The following is a 9,242-nucleotide window of genomic DNA, read 5'->3' as shown; positions in this document are numbered from 1 at the left end:
TAAATATGTCCAGAGCACTTTCCAACATCATGGTGCCACCGGCTCCCAGAAGGCTTCTAGGGCACCTGACCCAGCCCCTCCAGCAGGGACACTGGGGCCCCCAGAAACCGGTGTGGCCCTCGCACACGTCTCCAGCACAGTCCTTCTTACCCATCCCCCAGGCGAGGCACTTAACCCCCCTGAGCTGCTGTTTATCCATCAGTAAAATGGATGGAATAATATCAATCTCACCAGGGTGCTATTTAGATTTATTTATTAATGCTGGCAATATACTCAGAGCCCTCAAGATTAAAGCAATAGATCATCAGGAAATATTATGGCATCCTGTTGCCATAGCGATGGTTCCATTCTTCCGGCTCCTCCTCGAGCCCTGCTGCAGCATCAGGCTCAGAGGGTCTGGGGAGCAGAGCTGCACCAACCAGGGCATTAACACTAACAACAGTGATAATTAAATTACACAGAGGAAGCCCATGAAATATGTATGGGAGAGAAATGGATTTGATTCATTTAGGCAAATGGGCATGTTTTCCCATTAGAAATGGCTCCCTGGAGCCTGTGGCTAGCTCTCTGCAGCACTCATTTCTTTAGATAAAGCAGGGGATTAGGGGGTTCTGGAAGACGCCTAAGTCAGGGGCGGGAGTGGGGCAGAGATCCAAATTCTCTGCAACCTTCCTGAAAACACAGCCGCTGCCCCAGGCCCAGGGGGGCGGGGCTCTTACTGCAGAAGGACCCTGGGTCTGGCCCTCACCCAGCACTCATGAGCAGCTTCCGCAACTTCCTAGCTGTCTCTTCCGTAAAACGGGGTGACACTGGGGGTGACCTGGGATTGTTGTGATAACTCAAGGAAAGAGGCAGTGGCTCCTCCAGTGGTGACCCTTGAAGGAGTGGGGCTCTCTGTGCTGAGGAGATGCCTGGTCTCAGAGCCGAGGCGGGAACGCTGTCTGCCTGCCATTGGCCATCCAACGCACCATCCAGCGAGAGCATACAGCAGCCTCATGACGCAGAGGCATCAAAGAGACCCATGAAGCAGAGGCATCAAAGCTAGGTGCATCTCCCAGTCTTCTTCATCCATTCCTTTTCCTCACCCTCCCAGGCTAGCCCAGCCCAGGCCACCCTTCTGGGTGGCCATGTCCACCCTGAGTGGCCCTGCCTCTGTAGAGGCCTTAGTGACAGGGACCCAGCCTCGTCTGCCTGCTCTCTTCCTGTTTAGGATGGGGTGAGCCTCAGCCACCACTTTCTGATCCCAGAGACAGATGTCACTGTCCTGTTGGGAGCTGCTGCAGCTTTGGCCAGGAGCCGGAAGTAAGCCTGATGCCAGAGGCCTGGGCCTCTGAAGGGAAGGGCTGGGAGCCAGACACACGCGGGGCTTCGGAGTTGCGGTATTTCCCCACCAGCACTGGGAAGACAGCGCCACAGCCCCACTAAGGCTGCCCTCTATAGACGGCCTTCCCTGAGATGGCTCAGTTAGACCGGGAGGGTCAGGCTAGGAGCGCGGGGCCCCGGCCCACTCCCGGAGGCTTCTCTCTCCAGCAAGGCCACCACCCACTGCTCCTCCGCTCACGCAACTCGAAGGGCTGGCTGTGCCTTGGGCCCACCGCCCTCCTTTCCTGGTTACAGTCTACTTGCAGAGGCTCCACCATCCAAAAGGATCTCGGGAAAGGCCCCTCCAGCACATGTGGTTCATGCCGTGGAGTGAATTCGAATCCCCATGGTAACTGCGAGAACAAGCAGTGCTCAGTGTGCACTCTACCCCAAGACAGCCCCTGAGGCCGTACTGTTACCACGCCCGCTTTACAGGTGAAGAAACTGAGGCTCAGTGAGCCAGTCACCACCCACAGTCAGAGGGCATCAGCCAGACAGGACTCAGATCCAGCTCGGGCCCCTCTCCCAGGAAGATTCGTGTTCACCACTGACAGAGGACTCCGTCCTTTGGTAAATCCCAGGCCCACGCTTGTGTGTGCCGGGGTGGGCACCCTGACTTAGTCCCTTGCTGCATCCCTCAACTGTTCAGCCCAGGCAACGTCCTCAACCCCTCAGGGGTTTTACAGGTCCTCTGCCATCTGCGTGTACCTGTAATGACCAGGGGGAAACAGCTCTTGAGGACAGAGACAACATGCCAGCACACAGCTCCTAAGGAGCCTGGGTCTCATTGACCTACACAGCAGCCAGGCCCATGAATACCCACCCACGTGGCCAGGGAAGGTTGGGGGTGCCTCCCTAAGGGGCCAACTGGGCTACTGCCAAGCAGCCCTCTGAGGTTGCCAAGGGGCACCCTGACCCGGGAAGTCACTGTCTGGGTCTGGTTCTGACATCATCCTGGGTGGCTTCCAACTCTTCTCATGGCTGGGGCCCCCTCCAGACCAGGAGCTTCTCACAGGCAGGGACGGAGCCCGATTCACCTGGGGCCTGAGCCTCCCACCTGCACTCCCTGCAGGGGTGGAACCAGCTCTCTGATTCCAAGGCCCAGCCTCTCTCTTCCCACCTCGTGGAGGCTCAAAAGGACTGACAGCCCCCTTCCACTAAGGCCCTCGGCCCAGACCCCTCTCCTGTTGCTCAGGGTTAGTGAGAAGAAATGGCCATGGCTTTGCTCTCAGACATTCTAGCCACTCAGCAGCACCCCTCACCCTTGCCACTGGCCAGGCACTGTTCTGGGCATGGAAGAGACTGGGGGAACAAAGCAAATCGAAACCCCAGCCCTGGCGATGCTCACATTCTGGCGAGGGAAAGAAAAGACACCCATCTCCGTGGGACATCAGTGAGCACTGTGGCGAGAGGATACGGCAGGGCAGGGGGCAGTGCTGGGGTGACAGGGAGGTGGCAGCATGTGCCAAGGCCCTGTGGCGCAGCCTGCCTGAAGTGTCCAGGTAAACGAAGAGCACCTGGGCTGAGCTCCTGGGGCTCTGGTGGGGGCCTAATACCTGCCAGGTCCTTCATAGCCACCATATCCCTGGAGCCCCACAGCCATCTGACAAGAGTTAGCCCTGTTTTGCTGTTGAGGAAACTGAGGCCCAGAGATCTTCGATGGCTTTCTAGAGGTCACCCACAGTGTATGATTTGATCCTAGTCTGCCTGGCTCCAAAGCCTGTGTGTGCCCACCTGCCCCCACCAAAATGCTGTGGGTCCCGCCCCCCACCTGCCCCCACCATAATGCTGTGGGTCCCGTCCCCTACCTGCCCCCACTGTAATGCTGTGGGTCCCACCCCCCACCTGCCCCCACCATAATGCTGTGGGTCCCACCCCCCATCTGCTCCCACTGTAACGCAGTGGGTCCTGCCCCCCCACCTACCCCAACCATAATGCTGTGGGTCCTGCCCCCCCACACCTGCCCCCACCATAATGCTGTGGGTCCTGCTCCCCACCTGCTCCCGCCATACCGCTGTGGGTCCCGCCCCACTTCCTGCCCCCATCGTAACACTGTGGGTCCCGCCCCCCACCTGCCCCCACCATAATACTGTGGGCCCTGCTTCCCACCTGCTCCTGCCATAACGCTATGGGGCTGGCTCCCCAGCACCTTGCCCAGGCCCAGGTGTCGATGTTCCTCCCAAGGAATGATTGGGTGGATGAATGAACACTGAGATGTACCTGGGTGCGATGGCCTCCTGAGCCCTGTTGACAGGGGAGATGGTCTGCCTGGACAGGGGACCGGCCTGGGCTGTCTTCAGAGCAGGCGGCACCACCCAGAGGGGCCATGGCTGGGAATGTGTCCACTGTTGCTGGGCAGCCTCAGCCAAGCCCAAGGGAGGCAGAACAGTGGCCTCCGGTCAGTGTCCCTTTGCCCAGCTCCAGGCCCAGGGTGGGCATCATGGGTGATCAGCAGGGGCTATACCCCACCCAAAGGTGCCTCCCCACACCTGGACTGACAGCCCCTGGAGGGTGGTAGCAGGGAAAGACACTGGGACCCCCGGGGGCTCCTGTCCCTCTCTCCAGCCTCCCCATCTCCTGCCTTTACCCTGAGAGTCCCAGCCACACTGGGCTCCCCCTGGTTTCCTGCAGGGAGCCGCCTGGCCAGGGGCCGGGCATGGTGTCTCTCCACCTAGAAGGTTCTACATGGCCAATCCTGAGACTCATCTCAGACTCTGGCTTCCCCAGGTGGCCTCCCCGACCCCAGGGCTCTGTCAGGCCCCTCTGGGCTTCCCCTTTCAACACCCGGCCCACGATGGGGTGGCTGCTTGTCGGGGCTGCAAGGCTCACTGCAGATCTTGTCCCGGGAACAGCCCCAGACAGCTCATCCTGCCGCCCTCTGTCTCCAGAAAGCCACCAGAAAGCATCTGAGGATGGAACCAAGCCGCCTCTGCTCGTCTCCGGCAACATGTTGGTTTTTTCTGAGTGCTGCAAATCCATTTCCCTGACAGTGATGGGAATGGGTATTGTCAGTGGTGGCAGAGCACATTATGAATGATTCCACTTGAGTCCATTTTTAAAAGGAGGAAATCAATATGTGCTTCCCGGCAGCGTCCGCTCCCCTCCCTTGACCTCTCTGCTCAGCCACCAGCTGCTCCCTGCCGCCACCCTCTCTCCTCCTTCCTTCCCAGAAGGGGCCAGCCCTTTCTGGGAACTGCTGCCAAAGCCTCAGGGAAACTGAGCTTCTCTTCCGGGGAAACTGCTGGGTGCAGGCTGAGGCACCCATGCCGGCCCGAGGGTGGAAGCAGCAGATCTCCAAGAGGTTCTGTGCTGGAGGAACTCCCAGGACTCTACATGCATGAGCCTTGCCTGCCTTGCTTTGGCCCTAACCAGCATTCACACACATTGTCTGCAAAACTCATGGGAACACCAAGATGGCAGGCCTAGGATCTGCCCTAGGATCCACCTGAGGGGCAAGGAAACAACCTCAGAGGTGAGGCAACACCCACGGACACACAGCTAAAAGGTGGCAAAATCTGGATGCTGAGCCAGGCTGCAGCTGACAGCTCCAGGAACCAGTCCTAGGGCCACACCACCCACATTCAAATCCAGCTCCATCACCTACCAGCTGTGTGACCCTGGACAAGTCAATGTTCGCAAACCTCCATGCACTCGCCTTCAGAACGAGACAAGGCTGGCCAGGCGTGGTAGTTCACGACTGTAATCCCTGAACACTTTGGGAGGCCGAGGAGGGTGGATCACTTGAGGTCAGGAGTTCGAGACCAGCCTGGCCAACATGGTGAAACCCCATCTCTACTAAAAATACAAAAATTAGCCAGGTGTGGTGGCACATGCCTGTAATCCCAGCTACTCAGGAGGCTGAGGCAGGAGAATCACTTGAACCTGGGAGGTGGAGGTTGCAGTGAGCCGAGATCACACCACTGCACTCCAGCCTGGGCTCAGAATGAGACTCCATCTCAAAAAAAAAAAAAAAAAAAAAAAGAACAAGACAAGGCTAATATAACCTACAAGCAGCAATGTGAGCCTGCCCAGAAAGGACCTAGCCAGCACCAGCCCCTGTTTCTTCCCCTGGCTGGTCTCCCAGGGAACTCAGTGTGCTCTTCAGAGAAGGCTGCAAACTTTGTTCAACGGCTTCCAGGGGCCGACCCAGCTACGCCCCTGCCAGGAAGCCTGCAGCCTCAGTGACAGCAGCAGGATGGTCTTCTTGACCTCAGGCTAAGGTTGAAAATGAGTGTTTAATAAAAATTCTCTTTATTAACTCTCCCTCACCCCAAAGTTGGGCCATTGTTTTTCTGTTCTGCTTTAGAAGCATTTCCACAAATCCAGTCTCTGGAAGCAATGTGACCCAACAAAGAAGATACCAACAAGACAAGCAATTGCCTCCCAGCTGTGGCACCAGCCAACTGGCTCTGTGACCTAAGACTCCATCCTTCCCGCTCTGGGCCTCAATTTCCCCTTCTGTAAAGGGTTGCACCACATGAATCACCAGGGCTCCTCTAGCCAGGAGCAGCTCCTTCGTTCTGAACAAAAGGCATTTTCCACAGGGCCTGTGTCAGTCGGGATCAGCTTTACTGCCCTGAGACAGTCAACAACCTCACTGTAGTGACTTAATCAGAGATACAGTCTGTGCCATACCATCCTGAACATGCCTGATCTCGTGTGATCTCAGAAGCTAAGCAGGGTTGTGCCTGATTAGTATTTGGATGGGAGACCACCCGGGAATACTGGGTGCTGTAGGCTTTCGTAAAAAATAAAAATAGAAAAGAAATCAGAGATGCAGCATTGCTCACACTGAATCCCACGAGAAGGGTAGGGCTCCCCTACATGTTCCCTCATGCCAAGGCTAGAGTTTGGAGTCTCCCCTCTGGAATTTGGCTGATTAGTAGAAGAGGCAGAAAGAATTTTGAGAGGCCTCACATTAGAAATTAAGTGCCCAGCCTGGAGGCCACTCTCAACTCATCACTTCGCTACCATCGAAGCCAGAACCAGTTACTCTGCCCCAGCCAACCACAGGGAAACCAGGATGGGTCCCCTTCCACATCCCCAAAAGTGGAGACCTGGGAATATCATCAGCAAACAGCCCAGTGACCACCACCCGCGCCTGGCCATATCAGCCACCCTCAAGCTTCCCACAGCGGGGGCTTGGTGGGGGGCTGCCTGGTGGTGAGAGAGGAGGGGAGCAGGTGGGTGCCACCTGGCCCTTGCACCACCTCCCTCTGAGCCCTGGCAGAGAAGAGGGGGAGGCCCAGGCCAGACGGGCTCTCTTTGAGAGCTCTGCAGGCCTGAGGGACTGGGAGCAGATGGTGCCACTGCCAGGCAGAGGGGCCACACTGCCACACAAACCCAGCACTCATCTGAGGACACAGAGTGATTCCTGCATCCGAGTGTCCTCACGAGAGCACCATGCACGGGGCAGCTTCTTGGGAAGACAGAGCAGGAAAGGGATTGTGCTAGGGAGCTTTGGGCCTCCTGGAAATGCAGTCATGTGGTGAGGGAAGGGCCAGAGGAGGGGAGGCAAGGAAGAGAATTGGGGAGTCACTGATGGTCATGCAGCTTCATACTCACACCAGGGCCTGCCTGCCAGGAGAACTCCCCAGTGCCCCAGGAACAGCCCAGCGAGGTCCTAACTGCAGAAGCAGGGGGCTGCACAGGCACAGGAGGGTAGACTCTGGGGAGTTAGGGTGGCCACCCTGGGGCCACACTGACTGCATCATTCAGCAATGCCAGCCTCAGCCAAAAGCAAATGTCTGCCCAAGGCTCCCAGACAGTGTTCAGTCATTCCTTACTCATCTCATGAACTAGGGTCAGGCACCAGCAGCATCGAACCCTGCCCCAAGATGGCCACTGGATGAGGCGTTGGAAGCCCACCCTGCACCCGCTCCCTTCTGCCGTCCTGTGTTCCCCTGAACTCTCCAGCACCAGACCTCAGATGAAGCCCCATGCAGAGCTGCCGCACGCCAGGCCGGCGGGACCTCACGCCCCCCCTGGCAGCATCCGCAGGAGCGTCAGAGGCATGTGAACCAGAGCAACTCCATCTTGAATAGGGGCTGGGTAAAATAAGGCTGAGATCTACTGGGCTGCATTCCCAGATGGTTAGGCATTCTAAGTCACGGATGAGATAGGAGGTCGGCACAAAATACAGGTCATAAAGACCTTGCTGATAAAACAGGCTGCAGTAAAGAAGCCGCCCAAAACCCACCAAAATCAAGATGGTGAAGAGTGACCTCTGGTCATCCTCACTGCCACACTCCCATCAGCGCAATGACAGTTTACAAATGCCATGGCAACGCCAGGAAGTTACCCTGAATGGTTTCAAAAGGGGAGGCATGAATAATCCACCCCGTGTTTAGCACATCATCAAGAAATATCCATAAAAATGGGCAACCAGCAGCCCTCAGGGCTGCCCTGCCTATGAAGTAGCCATTCTTTATTCCTTTACTTACTTAATAAACTTGCTTTCACTTCACCCCAAATTCCTTCTTGTGCAAGATTCAAGAACCCTCTCTTGGGGTCTGGATCGGGACCCCTTTCCGGTAACAGGAGGGTGCCAGCTAAGTCAGCAGGTTACTACTCCGACTACACATGAGAGGCCACAGGGGCCACAAGAATCTTGACTTGCTCTTGCTGGCAAATCACCCAGAAGGGACTAGACCCAGCCAGGCCACCTCAGGAGAGAAGGGAGGGCCCCGGGCCGGCAGCTACTGCACTTTTTCCTGCACTGCTTCTATCAGGGAACCACAGAGCAGGGGTGTGGGGAGCGCCGGCCAGACTCCACTCCGGAAATGGAGAAAGTCCTCTGAAAAAAGATCCTCCTCCTGACTTGGGTTTGCCCCCAAGGAGGCTCTAACTCCTGAGCCTCTTCCTCTGCACCCCCAGGGCCCACCTACTCCACTAAGATAACTTCTGCTTTTTACAAAGCAAAATTCCAAGAATAGGGCATGCTTTTGTAGCCTGCTTTTTTGTGTTAATTCATAGGTTTAGTAAACCTTTCCCTGGCTGCCTCACCTTCATTCTAATCAGCTGCCCACATTACACAGTGATTCCCAAGGGCAAAAAGAAAAGAAAAAAGTAAATAATGCAAAAACTCACTGTAAGGAAAGGAAAAATGTAAATAACTCATAAACTCACTGTTCCCACATTGGTCTAGTACTTCCTCCAGCCTTTTTTCTCTGTGTAACTTCTGTTTGTTTACAAAGCAAAATTTGCAAGAAGTGGGGGGCGGGGCAGGGGCCATTTTGTAGCCTGCTCTGTACTTAAGCTTCTAGAACGAGCATTTTATCACGTGGATTCATATGTTTAGTAAACCTTTGAATGGCTGAGGGGCATTCATTCCAATCACTCCATAATTTAGACAGCCATTCCCCTAAAGAGGACCTTAAGTAGTTGCCAATTTGGGGCCACATAAATAAAGCCTCAGGGCCTCTCTGGGAAGGAACCACGGTTTGCAGATTCAAGGGCACCCCAGGGCAGATTCTCACCCGGGGCCTTCCCCTCAAAGCCCCTGCTCACCTTGGCCTGTGCCTTTTCTGGAGGAGACCCAGGAATCCCCCCTCCAGTTCCTTCTTGCTCCCTGGAGCAAACTGCCCTCAGGAGGTGCTTTCCCCCACCCCCAGCCTCAGCCTCGGCTCCCACTCTGCGCCCCTGGGCGGTTGGGGGGCTCTTGCTCTCTGTGTGAGAAGGTCACCTTGTCCATGAAATGGACTGCTAATGAGTTGGTTACTGGGTAGGGGAGAACTGAGATAAGGATTGGGGAGCAGGAAGGGGAACGCCCAAGAGAGGGCTCAAGGCAAAATCTAGCAGCTCCCTGCCCAGGCCTCAGCCAGGCTGCGTTCACACACCCCTCGTCAGTGCCCACCAGCAGCACCCAGCCACAGAAGGCC

General features: G+C 56.3%; 1 pseudogene; it reads left to right on the top strand.

Moving 5' to 3' along the window:
• The first annotated feature begins 5,984 nt into the window (after positions 1-5,984).
• Positions 5,985-6,102, top strand: LOC115933797 (uncharacterized; annotated as a pseudogene).
• Positions 6,103-9,242: the final 3,140 nt, after the last annotated feature.

The sequence above is a fragment of the Gorilla gorilla genome, chromosome 11 (assembly GCF_029281585.2).
Source record: "Gorilla gorilla gorilla isolate KB3781 chromosome 11, NHGRI_mGorGor1-v2.1_pri, whole genome shotgun sequence".
Lineage (NCBI taxonomy): Eukaryota > Metazoa > Chordata > Mammalia > Primates > Hominidae > Gorilla > Gorilla gorilla.
Note: the sequence above shows the minus strand (reverse complement) of the source record. Positions and strands in the feature narration are given on the sequence as shown.